The 16,744-nt window shown below is 36.3% G+C and overlaps 1 protein-coding gene and 1 long non-coding RNA gene across 8 annotated transcripts in view; one reads left to right on the top strand and one right to left on the bottom strand.

Moving 5' to 3' along the window:
• Positions 1-16,744, bottom strand: part of SYT1 (synaptotagmin 1) — a 535,022-nt gene that overhangs the window by 265,721 nt on the left and 252,557 nt on the right. The gene's annotated exons all lie outside the window — the stretch shown is intronic.
• LOC102155931 overlaps positions 1-16,744 on the top strand; it is a 304,818-nt gene that overhangs the window by 274,827 nt on the left and 13,247 nt on the right. The gene's annotated exons all lie outside the window — the stretch shown is intronic.

The raw sequence follows: 16,744 nt of genomic DNA, 5'->3' as shown, positions 1-16,744 counted from the left end.
AAAGAGAGACAGAGAGAGAGAGAGGCAGAGACACAAGAAGAGGGAGAAGCAGGCTCCCTGCGGGGAGCCCGATGTGGGACTTGATCCCGGGACTCTGGGATCATGCCCTGAGCTGAATGAAGGCAGACGCTCAACTGCTGAGCCACCCAGGCATCCCTCATTATCTCTTGATTGCATTATTGTCCATACTTGGTTGACTTCCCATTAGTCTTGTTGCTATCCAATTCAAACTTCTATTATCATTATGGTGATGTTTACAAAATTTCTAAACAAACCTCTAAATTCCTTGATTGAAAACCATGAATGGCTGACTCTTTTCAGACTTATTAGCTTGATATATGATGCCCTTCAACAAAGTGGCTCCAGCCCAACTATCTTGTTTGGGTAGCATGTAGGAATCCAAAGTTACAAATTCAAATGACAAAAAAATATTGCATCCTTTATGTTTCTTAAATTACTTTAAAACTGACTCCGAGCTTCTATCCTTCCTGGAGGGTAGGGATGTCAGTCTTAGTAAATATAGACTTCATCACCTAACATTTGTTCCAAAGTTCCAGAGACTTGCAGGATGTCCAGATTGTAGAAGTTCCTCTGGTCATAATTCATCTGCTCTTCCTAGTTACCCCTGAGATGCCCAGTGGCTTGGCCAGCATGGTCTCACAACAAGTTTCTCACTCCAGTGGTTTTCTTTTCTCTCTTCCATGCTTGGGGCATAAGAATCTTTGTTCTTAAAAGGCACACTTTCTTTGTGCTCCATTCCCTGGGTACTAAGCATCTCTCTTCAGTGTGTTTATATCCTTATCGAAAACAGTAAGTGAGGAGGTGGGTGGGTGGACGGGTGAAATAGATAAAGGGAATTAAGAGGTCCCAACTTCTAGTTATAAAATATGTCACAGACGAAAAGTACAGCATCGGGAATATAGTTAATAAGATTTTAATAACGTTGTTTGGTGACAGATGGGGGACTACAGTCACCGTGGTGAGCACTGTGTCATGTATGGAACTGTTGAGTCATTACGTTGTACATTGGAAACTAATATAACACCATAGGTTAATTCTACCCCCAAAAAATAATACTTGAAAAAACAATTGGTGCTATTGACTTCTGGCTATTTATCTTTCCTTCTCTGGAAAGAAAACCCCTCTAGGGCAAGAAATGGTTTACTTGCTTGAGAGGGAAGTAAATGTTAAGATGAAAATAAAAAATAATATTTCAACAAATATCCTGTATCGTTGTCACTTTTCAACTTCGACGCATGTTGTAGCCATTTCAGATTACTTGCCATCGATCTTGGCTGCTCTGTGTTCTTTCTCGCCTATGTGTTTCATCTCATTTTTCATGCCCTCCCTCCTCATGTTCATCTGGACTTCCCTTTATGGCTTAGTTCTCATTTTAAAATGGCCTAGTCTGGGTTAAATAACAGAACATCTTATTCATAGCATTCATTCATTCATTCACTCTTAATGATTCATTTATTCAACAAGAATATATTAAAGTAGCTATTAGATGTCAGAAATGGTAGTAGGCACTAAAGATCCCGTGGTGAGCAAGAGAGAAGCTACAGGTTGGAAACGGTAATCACCATACAGGATGTGAGGTATTTTAATAGGAGCAGTTCAGTGTGCTTATGGTAGTATATTCTAAGGGAATGTAACTTAGTGTAGTGGTTCCTGAAGCAGTGATGTTTCAGTACCTCCCTTATCGTACTCACCATACTATATATATATATATTTTTTTTTTGGCTACTTGTCTGTCTTTTCCATTAGATTATAGGTTCTTCAAGGGCCAGGGCTAGGATTTTCATCTCTTTCAGATTAGAAAAATATGTGTTGTGTGTTGCAGTGATGTGAGAGAAAGTCTATTTTAGAAAATTACTTTATGCTACTTCAGAGATAATTTAGAAAAAAAATCATGAAAGCCTTAAAAGAGCCATAAAATTGGGTCATTTTCTTATAGGAATTATGTATGACTAACAAGTCTTAGTAAGAAACTGTTTCACCTGTAGTTGAATTAAAAAGTTTGACAGAAAAAAAAATGTATTTCAGTCATTTTGTTTAAAATTTCTCCCCACTATCTTATTTTTTCTTAAAGGTTTTATTTATTTATGAGAGACACAGAGAGAGGGGCAGAGACATAAGCAGAGGGAGAAGCAGGCTCCCTGTGGGGAGACTGATGTGGGACTTGATCTGGGGACCCCGGGATCACTCCCTGAGCCAAAGGCAGACACTCAACCACTGAGCCATCCAAGCATCTGACTCCCCACTATCTTATAAATAATACTTTAAAATAGCAATAAATCCGATAGTCCTTTTCAAATATATAAAACAACAGATACATTCTTCTTTCATAATAACTTTTTTTTTTTATTGGAAGAGGTATATAACTCCAAAGGTCAAATAGAAAATGTTAATGAAAACAGAATGTAGTCAAGTCAAATAAAATGAGAAAATAAACCGGGATTTTGCTCCTGGCATTGCAAATCTGATTTAAATAGCCTTCTCAGAAGATTAAAGCTGCTATTTACTGAAATGTAAAGTAATGTTCTAATACTTATTTACAAATAATTCTTTTCAACATCAGGATGTTGCATTCTCCCAAAGATAATAATCTAAAATAATTTTATATGTAAGAACTAATTTAAATGATTGTTGGGAAGCTAATTTAAAAAACCTGGATTTACCAAAATAGGTCAAAAACCTTATGAAATTACTAATTACCAGTATTTAATAAAGAAAGCCAATGGGTAATTTCAATACTTAGTGTCCTAGAATCAAATTATAGACATTTTAATAGTGATTGAACAAGTCTGTGATCATTACTGTTTCAAAGCTGTAGGAACTAATTTAAGTTTTGCAAATACAGACCTAGCACTGCATGTCTTTGTAGCGCTCGAAGATCCATTTTCAAAGAATGAGGCCCACTTATGCTCCAAGGTGTGCATTGTTATTCATATAATGATTCTGGCACCCAAGATATACTACCCAGGAACATTAAAATACTCTTTATTTATGTGAAATTGTGTCATCTCTTTATTAATTGCCATGAAGTATGTATTTATTAACTGATCTTTAGGTGGACAGGTCAAGCATGATTCAGGAAGGACTTTCTCCTTAAATTAAAAGTGTCTACTGCAAAATCAGATAGCAATTTAACAGTGGAATTAATTTTTCACAGTTTTATGGAAAAAAAATGATCATGGAAAAATATTTCCATTGTCTGTCCTGAATTGATTATTTCTATCTCAGGGTCTCCAGGCTTTCATAAAGGTTTTAACAAGAGATTGGAAAGAGTTTGCTGCCCACTCATGATGATGCTTCAGAAAAAAAAAAAAAAAAAAAGAGGTTCTTCAGAATGGATCAAAGGCTGTAATTTCCATGCCATTTCTGCCCAATTTTCTTTTCTCCTAATGTTTTCATTTTTTGAAATGGCTATGATTGCAATCCAATTTTGCCCACACAGCACTGCATGCCTAAATGAACCATTTATCACAAACTTTTTGTCTTTTTGATGCTTGAGATTTTATTTGCTTAGAAATCTTTCTTTTTTTTCCCCATTAATGTTTACCACTCAAGCTGCATTACAATTACCTTCAGTAATTACTACCTGTAGTGGCTTGTATTATTGTACTCTCCAGATGTGGCATCAAAAGTTCCTATTTCAAACCAATTATATGTTAGTACTGGAATTCATTGCTGCTTCACCAAATAAAGATTCCCTTCTACATCCTTGAAATATTTTAAGTTTGACTCTCATCCTGACTTATAAGTACCAGAACTTTAATATGAAATATCAATCCTAGGAGTTTTAATCTGAGATTTTCAGCACTCCCGTGGTGTATCTGTTCTTTTTCATCAGTTGACATTAGTTATTGTGATGGGACTGTTCAAGTTAAATATCATAGCTACTAGTGTATGGCATCGAAACACATATTTTAAGAAAACACATATTTTAAGAAACATAGCTCTTAGTTGGCAAGCTTTTGAATTTAAGGTCTTTTAATGTGGTTAATTTCACAAAGCCTACTTAAGATTGTCCAAACCCACATTAATGAGTATTATAACAAACCCTTCTCCCCTTTCAGTGCTCAAAGATTTAAGAAAAATGAGTTTAAATTTAGAATAAAACAGGTGTAGACCTTAAAGAATAGCACTTCAGCTCCTTTCTTTAATTTTCATTATATTTGCAATCTGGAAGTCTAGAAGTAAGAGAATACTAAAAGTAGATTTGACAAATGTCTGTGTTTTCATGTGCTTGGAGAATAAAGAAGGTAATTGTTAAGAATAGGTATGATACTAGCTAAGAGACGAAGGAGAGGAACAAATATTAGGTGGCTTAAATAGTAATTTTTAGTAATGATTGTTAAGATTCATTTTATAAATGATAATTACACTCTAGAGATTTAGGCATTTTTAAGTAGATATATGCTATATGGTTGTTCTGTAACCTTTACCTTTGTAGACATTTATCACAATTTCCCCAAGAAAAAGAAGAATTTTTGAATTTCTTCAAAAACCCAGGTCTGGTCTAAAAACTTCCAGAAAATATTCTATGATGAATTTCAACAGGCTCTGATTATTATACCATATTGTAAAACAAAGCCAGATCTTAAAGTTAATTATTTTCCAAAATTGCTAAAATTCAGACTATGTGTGTGTGTGTGTGTGTGTGTGTGTGTGTGTGTTTGTGTGTGTGTATGTTTCCTATTGGATTCTGTGACAAGTCATTTGAGTACATTAGCATTTCACACCACTCAAAGCATCATCTCTTCTGCACTGCGATGTGCTGGTGTCAAGGGCTTGGACTCAACTTGGTTTAAATTCCAGATCTTTCATAATCATCTTTACAATCCTCAGCAAGTTACTGAAATTCCTTAAGCCTCCGTTTTATTTTCTATAAAGTGATGAAGATTGCATGAGAGAATATAGGGAGAAGGCCTGCTATATGATTTAAAATCTCTAAATACTGGTTCTGTTCCTTGTAAAAAACTGTTTCCTACACAAAGGTTAATTTACTTTCTCCTGTAACTTGTCGTGTACTTCAAAGGGTGTATGTGGATGTGTGTATAGTGTCGGTTCTGAGTGTGCAAATGTGCAGCTTATCTCTGGGAATACCTTTGGGACTAGGTGTGTGGTTAATGTATCGGGTTGTAAATTCTTTCATTATTAAAAGCTCTTTGAGGTCTGAAATAATTTTTGTTTTGTTGTGGTTGTTTTCTTTTTGTTTGTTTGGTTTTGTTTTTTTTTTTTTTTTGCATTTTCATTTTCCTATTCTCCATTGGACCTAAACTACAATATGTAAAAAGACAGGCTGTGTAGATAGTATAATTGTTTAAAGCTTGGGCTCTGGAGCCCAACTGTTTTGAGTTTAATTCATTGGCTCTGTGATGTTGGGGAAGTTACTTAAACCTTTGTGCCTCTCTATACTCATCTGCAAAATAGGTCTCTTGATAATGATGCCAATCTCCATTGTGTTTTTGCTATGAGAGGAGCAAATTTAGTACATAAAAATCATTAAGAATGGTGATGGCACCTTGCATACTGTGAACACATGCACCTGTTATCTATTACTAATTTTTAAGTAACTTAGTTTCAGTATGGCTAAATGGTTCTTGCTGTGAACAGTATTATTTTATTCAAAAGCTCTAAATGAATTAGACAAAAATAAACGTATTTTTGATGAGTAATGTGAGATTATGATCTTTTAAATGTATATATAACAGAATAAGATACACCAAACTATATATTTTTTTAAAAAGTTAACATTCCAAATAAAGTTAGAAAAACAGATTTTTAATGAGAATGAGTCAAAGCTACATAGTTTGAGAAAATTGGGTAACATATTATTAGGCATGCAGCATATATTATATAATACTAAGTGAATTCGTTACCATCTAAAGCATTTGAGGTAAGAATAGAAATGGGCAGATAGAGTCTTGATACTTTTTAGATTGAATATTGTTCTGTAAAGTCTGGAGTGAATAATTAGTAAGTAAATCAATGAAATAATTATTGAGAAGAGAACAGAGTTTGTTAAATACAGAGTAGAGCTTATCATTAGAACACAGGAAGACATATCACGTTGCATAGTGAACACTACACATGCGTAGGGACTATGACTGGAACTTTCCTATTTAGTACAGAAATCTCCTATGAAACTTAAAACGTAAAGAATCATAGCAATATTTCATCCTCTGGACATCAAGAGCTATAACAGTGTTTAATTCAAATGACTGATCCTTGAATTAGTTGATCTGTTGTTTAATTATTGTTAAGGGGAAAAGTCTGTATTTTTCCTCAAGGCCAAGCCTTTTCCCCTTTGTGAAGGATAATTTAACCCAGTCCAGCTTCTATTTTCCTGCTGTGTGTACTTCTCTATTAGGAGAATAAAGTTCCAATGGTGAGAAATGACTCAGCAAGAAATTCAATAGATTCTCTCCAACCAGTTTCTTTGTTAAGGGCCCTTTTCATGGGAAATATCACTAGCTCTTTTTTTATACATAGACAAACCGTAGGTAACTTAGTATATTCTTAGGTAATTCGTAACTATACAAGGAGTACTAAATAAAAAAGATGTACCTAGGTAAGTTCATCTGTTGCTTAAGGGAGTAGAAATTGATCAGAATAAAATTGTATCCATCCCTTTATTCATTTCTTCCTTGTACAATAAGTATTTGCTATCTAACTATTAAATATGAGGCCCTGTGCCAGACATATGGTAGTGAGTTAAGATAGAGATACAGTAGGTGAACAAAACTCCTTTCATGGAGCCTTCAATTTAGCAGAAGACTCAGTAAACAAACAGATGACTGCATAATTACCTTTGATATGGATTATATGAAGAAAAAGTATAAGGTCTTATCAGAGCATCCAATGCTTGAAGTCGGGGCACCTGGGTGGCTCAGTGATTGAGCATCTGCCTTTGGCTCAGGTTGTGATTCCAGGACCTTGGATCGAGTCCCACATCGGGCTCCTTGCAGGGAGCCTGCTTCTCCCTCTTCCTGTGTCTCTGCCTCTCTCTGTGTGTCTCTCATGGATAAATAAATAAAATATTTAAAAAGGGGCGGGAAATGAAATCCATGCAAAGTAATTTAATAGAAGAAATCAATAACTAGGCATATTTAAAAGGCTAAAATAAAAAAAAAAATAAAAGGCTAAAATATTCATCTGGAAGTTGGCATGGGAGGTTTGCCAAAGAAATATGAAAATGACCCTGAGGTACATTGTGCAGGACACATGTAAGGGTAATTATGACAAATGATTACAAGAAGGTAGGAAACAGAGTGATAAAAAGAAAGGGTAATTGAAATGGAGAAATAAGCACCAATAAAAGAATAAACCTCTGTGGCCTGGCTTGTAGAAATATATATTTTTTCAGATGGGATTAAAATAACTTCTGGGGATTCCATGAGGATGTTCGTGATTTTATTGCTTATAATTTTGTGGCTGGCTTTTATACAGCAGCCTAAAAGTTGAGGTTCATTGAATCTCACTTGTTCATTGATAATTTCTGATTTAAGAAGTTTTTCTAAAATAGTCTTTACGTTTTCATTCTAAATTAGTAAAATTTGCTATTATACCTTCCAGCCTCAAGAAAGTTATTACTTTTATTTCAACTTCCTATATGAGAAGAGAATTCAATATATTAATGAAGCAACTACTATGTACAGAATTCTCAGCTATGTGATTTTAGGCACCAGAAAGACTTACATCTCATGGTTTCTATTCCAAAAGAGCTTTGACACAGTGTGTAGTGTATGTGTACATTTGTGTTCAGGAGTCCTTCTTTTGTACACATCTATGAGGGTCTAAAAGGATATAATTAAGATTGGGAATCGTAAAAAAATAGGTAAAATAATGAGGTACCAACACAATGAAAGGAATAAGATGAAATTAAATTATATTTTGAGGCAATCTAATGAAAAATAGGAACTAGAAAACCTTACACTAATAAACACTAGGGATTGTAAAAATTATATTACAGAAGATGTAAATAAGCATTGGTTCTTTGCTCAGAAAAGTGAGAGAAAATCTTTAGGAAATCATGAACCAAAAAAAGGTAGGTTTGCCATCCGATATATGGGAGTCTGAAAGGCAGAGTCGCAAAGCTTGGGAAAACTCTGGGTCATAACTAAAAATCACAGAATGGAATGAGTAGAAATATAAAATTTGGTCTATTAGGAGAGGTCTTCGACAGTAATATATACTGATTATTGGACAGTTTTTCAAGGGGGAATGAATAGAAGCAGTTTCATCATTTGGGACATTTAGAAACAAAGACTGGACTATACCCTCAAGGGTAGGCAAACAGAATTGATGACTTTTTAAGCTCTTAACATTTTCAGGTTTCTATGATTTTATTCTTTTTCTACATTGCACTTCTTGAATTACTATGAACAAATGTTGTCATTGCCTCATGTAGCAGTCATTTTTTAAAAAAACCAATATATTTGCTGTCCCATGGGCATTTCCCAAGGGCAAGTTTGAAAAACAGCAATCTATAATTTGAAGTAATCTTAGATTTCAGAGTTAAATATAAATGAATAATAGTCACGAAGAGGAGTGAATTATAAAAATAACCCAAATAAAACTGATTCACAATTAGGGATATTAGTCCAATTTCCTTCTAACCAGTTGTGCAGGGACTATCATCCATTCAAGAGTATATTCCAGATACTATACTATGTACCTTTATATGTATTATTTAGTATATGTATTATTTATATGTATTATTTAGTATTATATGTATATGTATTATATGTATTATTTATTTTAATCCTTCTGAATACTCTGATACTTATGGAGTTAGGTTATGCTCTTCAGTTTCTGTATGTGGAAACTAAGGCTTTGAGGCTTGCAAATACCAACTTCTAGCTCTTTCTAAGATGACTATAGGGAGAGTAAATTTTCAGGGTAAAGTCAGACTCTGACTCTTGATTGCTAAGAGTACCATGTGCTGAATATGATGCAGAGCACTGATATGATGAAAATACAGAGTTTCTTCAGGCTGACAGCTAAGTGGGATGGAAAGTTTTTGATTTGGGTGGTATGGGTAGATACAGCCTATTTCCATCTTGGAAAAGGTAAAACAGAATTATTGCTCATTTAAAGTGAAAGCTTATTGAAAGCTTACCCCACAGCTAACTCCTTGGGAGACAAGATTCTCAAAGCAAACCGAGCCAGGGTGTGAAGAGGTGTTTTGGTATTCCCAGTGCTATGTGAGCAGTTGTCATGACTGACCTGGGTATAAGAGTCTGGTTGAAAGGATTGCTTCTGGGTGCTAACTCAGCCACTTGTTAAGTGGGAATTATGCCACCTGGACTATGGATGCCTGTGATCAGGGTGCTCTTGGAAATATCCTTCCCCAGACTGTCAGCAGCCCTCTTTTCTCATCCCAGGGTGGGCTGAGCGCACTAACCCATGCCCTTCTGCCCAGTTGGGAAAAAGAAGTGTCTTGCTAAGGAATGTCAGGGAAGAGACTGGTGTCCTAAGGCTTGTGGCTCTATTCTCTAAATCATGAAGATGCTATTTTATGTTAAGTTGCTGGATGCACAATCCATATTGACTGGCATTATTGACTCTGCTTTCCCGTCTGCTTTTGGAATTCAGGGGTTATAACTTTGGTGTTTTGACAGTATATTGCATAGTTGCAGTAATAGATAGCACACTGTATTGACAGAAATTGAGAAGTCTAACTTTATCTATAGTAAAATGAGCTAATTTTGGAGGAAATTGGAGGTCAAAGAAGTGATGATGGATGTTACATTAGCAGAAGCCTGTTGTAGTTAAGTGTGGTGTGCTTTATCTTCCCTAATACCTCTCTATAACTCCCTACTTACAGTGTTTCAGGGAATCCACAAACATTGCAAAAATTCACAACCATGATGTGAGCATGCTTCTCCCAATTTGTTTTTTGGTAATAGGTTGATATTTTAAGTCCTGAATTCAGGCTTCAAGCTTTTGGTTTTAGAGAGATCTATCTATACCCTGAGCTAGCATATTCTACGAACAGGAAACCATCGGCCTATACTCAGTATCTTGGGTGAGGGAGTCTTATTAAATATTATCTTGAAGGTGGAAGTAAAGGAGGACAGCTTGAGCTGAACTCTCTTCCATTTGAACAGAGTTAGTGATTTTTAATGAAATATTAGAAAAGAACGTGTCTTAAGGTAATTGGAGGATGGCTACTTGTTCTGATTTTGTGTTTTCAAAATAATACTCAAGATAAAATGACTGGGTTACGGGTGAAGCATGACTTAAATCTGCAGCAATGCCAATGTCTTCTTCTTTGATGATGGCAGCCCATCAGGACCGAGCACCCACCACTGCTGCAACTCAATGTCCTCAATAAAAATGACAGTTGAGCTGAGAATAACGAAGCTTTTTTTTTTTTCTTACATGTTGAAGAAAGATAAAACTTCAGTGTAACAAAGTGAGGATTTAAGCCAATAAAATCTGTTAGTGGACAAATTTATACATAAATTGCCTAAAAGAGGGCTTACGTTATACTAGTCACACACAAATGCTGCAAAAGATAACTATAAAATTCTGAAGATTTTTTAATTAAATTACTTTTCGGGTAACGTGTTGTGTGGTAAGTGATGCTTACTAGTACCATTGTTCCTATGGTAACAATTCTCCTAGCAACATGAAAAGATCTTGACAGGATCTGCTCTTGAGAATCCATTTTTGGAGCATCATCAGAGAAAACTGATGATACCACTCTCTATGCTAATCATCCATCTTTTTTTTTTAAACGTAAGATTTTTCTCAAAATCACAGACCCATAGAGTTACATGAAAACAACCCAGGGTTTGGAGTTTTGTTATTCCTGCTTCTTAATTGCCCAAGGACAAGCTGAGTTTGACCTCCTGTCTTAAAATGCACTTGAGGCCTAGGAATATATCCTTCATATCTATTTCTGTTTTCTGTTAGCAAAAGTGATATTCCTTAAGCTCCTTGGAGCTAATACAAATCAAATAAACTATTCCATTTCAGAACCCTGAATCTTGGACTCATGCAGGTATATTCCACAATATACAATATTTTCAGAACTCTGAAAAGAATTGCTTCTCAAGTGATTAAAAGCAGTGACAGTCATTTTATCCTGCTGCTCAAAAGATAAATGAAAGTTTATATGAAATTGTGATATGCCAATAGTGTCTTATTTCTCCTCATTTTACTAATGGGCACACTTGATTGATTAGCATTTTCTCCACCTCCAAGCGTTTTGCCAAATGGAAACATTCTATTCTATCTATCTTGGTAAGTGACTGTTTCCTGGCATGTGAGATTAATAAAAAGTCTTATTGCTAAGTCTCTCCTGGTTGGTCTATGTGAAGGTTGATTTGTTTTCCTTTTCTCTGGCCACAGCTTTAGTTTACTTATCCCAGCCAGCCATGTATTTATTTCCATCTTTAACACCTTCCAGAAAATGCACATTTTTCAGCCCTCTCATAAAAAGATAAATGATGTAGATTTTCAAGTAGCAAAGGGGGGCCTTGATTTCTCAATTATTTTTCAGTAGTACCTTCTGACTAGTAGAGGTGAGGGTGGGATGCTTACCTGGCACCACAGGGGCCGCTCTGGAATCCTGCATCGGTGGGCTGTAGCCTGGGGGAGCTGCGGAGTCCCCAGGTGCAGCACTGACCTGCTCTGTCTGTTGTCATTCAGTCAACGGTGATCCTGGCACTGCCTGAGCCCCTGTCCTCAGATACCAAACAAGACCCAGCCACACAGGATGACTGCATGGTGCCTGGAATCTGCTTCCTCTCCGCTCTCAGCAGTTCTGCTCAGGCCTCACACAGGACAGCTACTCAGGCACATTCAAGGGCATTCTCGGAGAAGCAGTATGCTAATTCTGTGTCTCAAACTGCGGCTAGCGAAGCTGGGTCCTGATGTACCTCAGGAGCACCCCGAAGAAGGAAACCCAAGCCCAGAGCCCTATGCTGTTGAAGCTAATGAATTATGCATCCTAATGCAATGTGTTCTTATGGCCCCGTGACGCTCCTTAGGAGATATGGGATCGATCAACAACAACAACAACAATAACAACAAAAAATCATGAAAGCAGTAGAAGCAATGAATATCACATCCTGGGCCCAACTTAATTAGGTCAGGTGTAAAATATTTCTGAAATATATGTCTCTTTATGTATATATACATACGACAATTGTTGTACAGCAGCTTTAGGTTCTCACGTATTGTTTTAATTAATATCTGGCCTTCCATGTCCAAATAATCATTACTCATCGAAATATTTTCAGTCTTTGCCCCAGTTACTCAATGATCTCTTTTTCACTGATGATACTAGAATGTTGATTTTCCTTGTTTTGTGCTATGACATGCAAAATAATTTCACTAGCATATATTCCTCATGTTTTCCAAATGCGCAAACCTGTATAACCACAATAGTATTAATGGAAGCAAACGAAATGGTTTATTTTGGTTAAATCATCCATTCTAAGCTTGTCCAATATCATATATAATAGCAGGCATTTAAATAATAAGTAAACTTAAGAAATAGGAAAGATACAAATATATATTATTTGTACATTTTCAAAGGAGTGCATTTTGGAAGAAATAAGGAATCTATGCCCTCAAAACATATTTAAATACAAAATTCCTTCGACCTAAATTAGGAAAAAAAATAAGCATAAAAAAAAGCTTATGTATCAGTATATAGACTGAATCTGATCAGATAAAGCAGGTATAGAAGGGGAGATAACGATGAATAAACTTAAGAAGGGGTGAAATATTTGTTGCTGAATGAAAAACATTATAGAACTTTGATATCTGAAAGGAAACAGATGGCATACATGCGTGTTTCCACAGATATAAATAGTCTGTGTTTTAATGAAACTCAGGATAGAAGGCAAGGGGAACAGGCTGGCCTACTTCTTAAAAGATGAATACTTAGGGAGTCTCCTCCCTTGACTCTGTGGCCTTGACAGCAGATCACTCTGATGTAGGCAGGCTGAGCTCAGGTTGGCGTAGTGACTAGAGCATAGTGATGCCAAGTAGCCATGGAGTTTTTCTGAGTGAGGCAATGAGCAGTTGTCACTGAGGTGCTGGCAGCCTGTTTACCTAAGGGCTTCTCCCTCTTAGAATTTCAAATCCTCAGGGAGTCAATACAACCAGGATATAAATTGGTGATGGCCAAGCGTTAACGTACACGAGTCAACTGGGAGTTTGTAAAAATAACAGTTCCTAGGCCCTAACCCCAGAGATTATGATTTAGTAGTAAATCTGGGGAGACATCCAGAAATTCTGCATTTGATGAGCGATCCAGATGACTCTGGTGCATGGGAAAGACGCGCACAGTCTTCTAGAAGTTGGTAGGCCTGGGCTTAAACTCATTCATGGGAATAGGAACTTAACGTTGCATATAGTAAGAACTAAATATATTTCAGAGAAGTCAAGTGGTTGTCATCTTCAGACTAATTGTATGCTGAAACCAGCTAGTAAAATAGTACTAAATCTAAAGAAGTGTTCTGTTAGGAAATGGGTTTTGGAGATACCTGAATTTTAGAGGGCACTATACTATAAAGGGAAACCTGACTCTGCTTCCTGTACCAGAAGAAGATGTGAGCTTCCTGGAGACTTTGTAGAAGAATCTGTGGAGTCTAAAGTTGGTAGGCTTTCCCTTAATAGAAGCAAATAGGTTATTAGCCAAAGTTCCCCTGGACTGTGCCGAATGGCCCACATTCTGAAAGACTGGTATAGCAAGAACTTGGCTATGCTTCTGATGCTAGCAGGGCCTCCCCCAGATGAAGTGAGTCTCTGGCAGCTGTGTGCCCCTCAGGGAAGCCAGGGGCAAGAGGAAAGCCATATGCTGCCTTTCTCCTCCTGCTGTGCAGAGCCACAGTGTTTCTATTAATTTCAACACACTTGCTAACTAAATTCAGAACTTTCTGTAGGTTCAGATGGTCTTTTCTTGCCAACCCCTAGTCCCCCTGAAACGCTGCGTACATGGCAACACAAATTGCAGATAGGTTTTGTGAATAATTTGGTAACTGAGGGATAGAACCATCACCCACTCATTCTGCACAGCGGCCTTGTTATTCTGCTTACTGGGTTGCCTATCGGTAATATAATTCTTTCCCCCCAAAGAGAGAAAGGTCTTGTCTCAGTGAAAGAATCAACCAAAACCAAGTAACATCTAGCACTGTAACTTCATCTACAATTTGGCTTTGGTAGAGATCTACTTAAATATCTGGAAATAGCTGCAATATGAAATGATAAGAAAACATTATAGGAAGAGATTGTAACACTATAATTTCTCAAAAGCACTATTAAAATCAACTCTACGTCTACTGAGTACTTAGAGGCCTATTAATCATTGGGGCATTTTTTTTTTTTTTGAAGTCCAGTAGAAAGAAAAAGAACTATGGAGTACTCTGGTAAAGTCATAGGCTTAAGAAGAACAGAGATTTGTCCTGTGCCCTGCACTCCAAACGTTATAGGAACACGAATATGTGTTTACTGCCATGGTCAGAAATCATTCATTCTTGGATAAGGAATTGAAGAAGAATTGGCAATGAGACTATCGTCTGTGGCTCTCTGAGCTTGGCAAGATCTAGATCAGAAACTCTCTCATCACTAGATCTCTGGGACTCTCCACATTCCCATTCTTGCTTTCTCAAGTCCTCAGCATTCTAGCCTTTATTTCTGTCTCCAAGTTTGAGGTTTCAACCTTTCAGCCCCAAAGTGGACAGAGAATGAGGCTGTGAGCTACCTCCTGCCTAAGGCCCAGGACTAAGAACACAGGCATGGGGAGTCTTGTTTCAGTGGAGAGGTTGGGAGCTATGAGACAGGCTTGGGTGATTCTGATGAAAGCAGCATGTGGCTGAGCTGTATCAGAGCCTGTGCTAAAGGACAAACCAGTGCTACTGGTCCTGCCTTTATTTAATATTTGGATATTTTGCTCACCCTTGAATTTTGGATGAATTCTGACTTTAAAAAACATGGCATTTGGGACACCTGGGTGGCTCAGTGGTTGAGCCATCTGCCCTCGACTCAGGGCGTGGTCTTGGAGTCCCCGGATCGAGTCTCACGTTGGGCTCCCTGCATGGATCCTTCTTCTCCCTCTGCCTGTGTCTATGCGTCTCTCATGAATAAATAAAATCTTAAAAAAACCATATTAAAATATTATGTAGTTGATTACAGATTATTTGTATACTATCTTAAATTCTGTGCATGAGGCAGGTGACTTACTTGCCTCATCCTGGTCCCACCCTGAGTAGAAGCCTTGATAAGTGCAATGCACTTAACAGGTAAGTACACAGTATGTGATACAGAGGTTAACATATGCAAATGAAAGAAAGGGAAGAAATTCACATTTATGAGAGACTACTACATATATGCTAGAGAGTGTATTTATATATATAAAAATACAATGTATCACATAATATCTATTTACTGATATATATCCTATAGTACATATGTGTTGATATATATATTTATGTATAAAAACAAATATGCTATATAACACACATTTAGTCCATGGATTTTATATATGAGAGATGAGAATACAATAGCTTGGGAAGGTTAAATAACTGGCTCAAAGTTGCAGGGCTGGGGTCAAAAGGAGAAGGTGAATGGACATCAGAGTAATGTGTTTGTAAATTGAAAGCAAGTCATAAACACTAATGGATTAATAATTATTGGTGTTATTGCATTTGGGAAATGCAAAAAATATTCAAGTTTTTATTAAAAAGCTATGTTTACACCTCTTTTACTAAAATTAAAAATATAAATTTGATGCTGAGAATGTAAGTTTCTAATGTTATCCTTCTAAAATTTTATAGGAAATTTTTTGGTTACACATGATTTCTCAAGTTCTTAGTTTGAATGACTGCTTTTTTAGCAGTTCTTTTTTTGCGTACCCCAGTAATATTTAGTGAGCTAGGAGATAGAAGTAAAAATATTTAAATGTCAGAGAGCTTCAGAGGTAAAGTATTTCTCTATTAATCAGTTCAGGCGAAAGCTATATGAGTTAGAGGTAAGATCGGGGAAATCAATATTAATTATTTATGTTGCTCTTCTTGTCATGGTGAAATAAATATCTATGAATGACGTGATGGTTAAATCAGTATGTGTTGGGGTTTGAGAAAGGACATGAATATCTATGATCATAGTTTTATGCATTATTGCTTGCAGAGTAGAATAAATATCTGCTAACAACATGACAGCAAAGAGATTTGTGCCGGGATAAAGAAGGAAATATCCATAGTCAATACAAAAGCAGGATCGTATACATAAATACCAGTGCTGGGAAAGGTCAGCAACGCTCACAAAAAGTTAATAATATACTGAATATTTAAAGAATTAAATGATAGAATTACAGCGAACTGTAATTTTTTTTCATTTAAGATCAAAGAATGTACATTAAAATGTTTATGAAATACATATTAAAAACTAAACAGGTTCAAGATTTTATTTTTACACTGATGGTTTAATTTTCAGTATTTTCAAAGGTACCTTAGAAGCAGCCCAGAGATAGGATAAAATGTTAGTGTTAGGAGTCAGGCAACCTTGGTTTGGGGAACAGCTTTTGCCGCTTATGATTTATGACTTAGGAGAGGCATTTAACTTCTCTGAGCCACATTGTTCTTATATAATTGTGGGTAATGATAGCTACTTTATGGGTGGTCATGAATATTAATGATATAAAGTTCCAAGCACTAAAAAAAGTTCCAGATACAATACCTAAAATGTATCAGTTAATGCAATAAATGGTAGACCT

Source organism: Canis lupus, chromosome 15, assembly GCF_011100685.1.
Source record: "Canis lupus familiaris isolate Mischka breed German Shepherd chromosome 15, alternate assembly UU_Cfam_GSD_1.0, whole genome shotgun sequence".
NCBI lineage: Eukaryota > Metazoa > Chordata > Mammalia > Carnivora > Canidae > Canis > Canis lupus.
Note: the sequence above shows the minus strand (reverse complement) of the source record. Positions and strands in the feature narration are given on the sequence as shown.